Source organism: Nicotiana sylvestris, chromosome 3, assembly GCF_000393655.2.
Source record: "Nicotiana sylvestris chromosome 3, ASM39365v2, whole genome shotgun sequence".
In the NCBI taxonomy this organism is placed as follows: Eukaryota; Viridiplantae; Streptophyta; class Magnoliopsida; order Solanales; family Solanaceae; genus Nicotiana; species Nicotiana sylvestris.
In genome coordinates, this window is record NC_091059.1 from 190,959,000 (window position 1) to 190,961,620 (window position 2,621).

General features: G+C 36.5%; 1 pseudogene; it reads left to right on the forward strand.

Annotated features, from left to right (window-relative positions):
• The first annotated feature begins 529 nt into the window (after window positions 1-529).
• LOC104214025 (protein EARLY STARVATION 1, chloroplastic-like) lies at window positions 530-1,574 on the forward strand (annotated as a pseudogene).
• Window positions 1,575-2,621: the final 1,047 nt, after the last annotated feature.

Below are 2,621 nucleotides of genomic sequence, written 5' to 3' on the forward strand. Positions count from 1 at the left end.
TTCACTATGTAGAAAATAGATAGTGATACGAAACTTATTTAATCAAACTTAAAAATCAACAAAAATTATTATTATTATTGTTAGTGCTATTGTCAAAAGAAAAAATTAAAAATGTATTTCTTTATTTTAAGCACAATTGTTATCCACATTGAAGTTGAAACTATTCTTATATACTATTTTATTACTTCTAGAATAAAATAAAAGTGTAAGAAAAGAGGAACAAGATTAACTTACAACAAATATTTTTGTCAAAAATGAAAGATTTCAATACATCTCTCAATCTTCCAATTCCTATTTTCACTTTCAATTCTTCACCTACATAAAAAACTCAATTTCTAGGGCTCAATCAACACATTATCTACTCAATGACATTTTCCTGAACAATAATAATGGTGGCTTCTTCTAGAGGATTCACAGCGCCCTTAGGGGCTAAGCTTGATGTATCACCCTCTGCTTATTAATATTACCGTAATAATGGAGGGTTTGTGGAGTTCCGAAGGAAAAAGAGGAAGTTAATTAGTAATATAAAATGTTGTTGTTCAGATTCGGCAATGCTATTAATTTAGGGAATGATATTGATAAAAGTGGAGAAGGTGAGGATTGGAGGTTTGATGCTAAGAAGATCAGTGCTAATTATATGAGGATTTAAGCTTCTTCTTCTATGCCTTTTCATTCTCCTCAGTCTAGACTTGTTTCAAATCCAGAAAACTTCTTTTCACGTTGTATCCAAAGAAATTCAGGCCCTCAGTCCCGTGGCTCTCCACCAAAGCGAGATACTGGTATTGCTAATGAGAAAGACTAGGGCATTAGCCTGTTAAATGATAATGTCAATGAAACTGAGAAAAATGAAGATGACAGTACATGATATCGAGAAAGTGGAGAAGACCTTGGTGATAATGGATATCGATGTCGTTGCACAAGGATGGGTGGTCAGAGCAATGATGGTACCTTAGAATGGAAAGAAACGTGGTGGAAAAAAGTGATTGGACCAAATACAAAGAACTAGGTGTGGAGAAATCTGGGAGAAATTTTGAAGGGGACTCATGGTGGGAAACATGGCAGGAAGTTCTTCGCCAGGATGAATGGAGTAATCTTGCTAGGATAGAAAGGAATGCACAAACACAAGCAAAATTAGGCACATAGAATGTTGGGTGGTACAAAAATTTGTGGGAAAAATATGATGCGAAGGGTTGGATAGAGAAAGGGACCCACAAGTATGGCAGATTAAATGAACAGTCTTGGTGGGAGAAATGAAGGGAGCATTATGATAGAAGAGGATCTGTTCTTAAATGGACAGACAAGTGGGCGGAAACTGAACTTGAACAAAATGGGAAGAGATATTTTTTGCTGGCACTGGTTCACGACAAGAGGAGACTTGGTATGTGTCACTCAGCGGTGAAAGAAGGTCAAAGACATGGGGAGAGGAGAACTTTGGTAACGGAAAAGTGCACAAGTATGGCAAGAGCACAACATGTAAAAATTGGGACATAGTTGTGGACGAAGTAACTTATTACGAGGCCGAACCTCACTATGGATAGGCAGATGTAGTATGGGATTCAACCCAATTATTGTAAAAATCCCACCATAGATGCCGTGATGGCACTTAGTCTCTAAGATTAGGTAAGCCGATTAAAGTTACAATTCAAGCCATTTTTTTTCAAAAACCAAAAGCGGAAAAAAATATGGCAACCTCCTAAGACTGGTAATACTAAGTCACGAGCTCTACTGAATACTGAAATGATCTCAAGGATCGAATGTACAATATTGTTTAAATAATAATTGACAGTACAATAAAATGGAAAGACTCCAAGGGATTGCGACGACCAAGTAACTCTACTTTGAATCCTTGCGATCAATACACTAACTCTGCCGGAGTTTGATACCACCAATACCTGGCTCTGCACAAAAATGTTCAAAAGTATAGTATGAGTACACCACAGTCGGTACCCAGTAAGTATCAAGACTAACCTCAGTGGAGTAGTGACGTGGTACAATCAAGACACTCACTAGTCAATTAGCATGTGTAATATAGTAGTATACAAGAATAATAGAAAATAAATAGCAGTGATGACAACAAGAATCAATCGGGGATATGAACAATAAGGCCATAAGAACACCGTAAATATTGCTCAAACAATTAAAGAACACAAGTACAACTATTAATGAAGTCATTCATATATAAATCTTTCAAATATAAGTTTTTCAAATACAAATCTTTCAAATAAGTCACTTTGTGACACCTTATCTTATAATTATAAAACACGGGTCTCAGCTCACTTTCATATTTTTACGGCACCTCGTGCCCATTTCTCTATCACAATCGCACGGACAACTCACGTGCCAAAAATATCAATATATAAAATCCGTACGGACAACTCACGTGCGAATAATAAAATCATCATTTACTCGCGGCAACTCGTGTCCACATCTTATTTCACAATTGCACGGACAACTCACGTGCTAATATTATAATCTTGATATACCCACGGAACCTCGTGCCCATATTTTATATCATAATTGTACGGACAATTCACGTGCCAATAACATAATCCGCCCGGCAATAGCAACATGCTCACAATTTCAACATGGATCAGACTACTATCAAGTTTACCAAATTAACA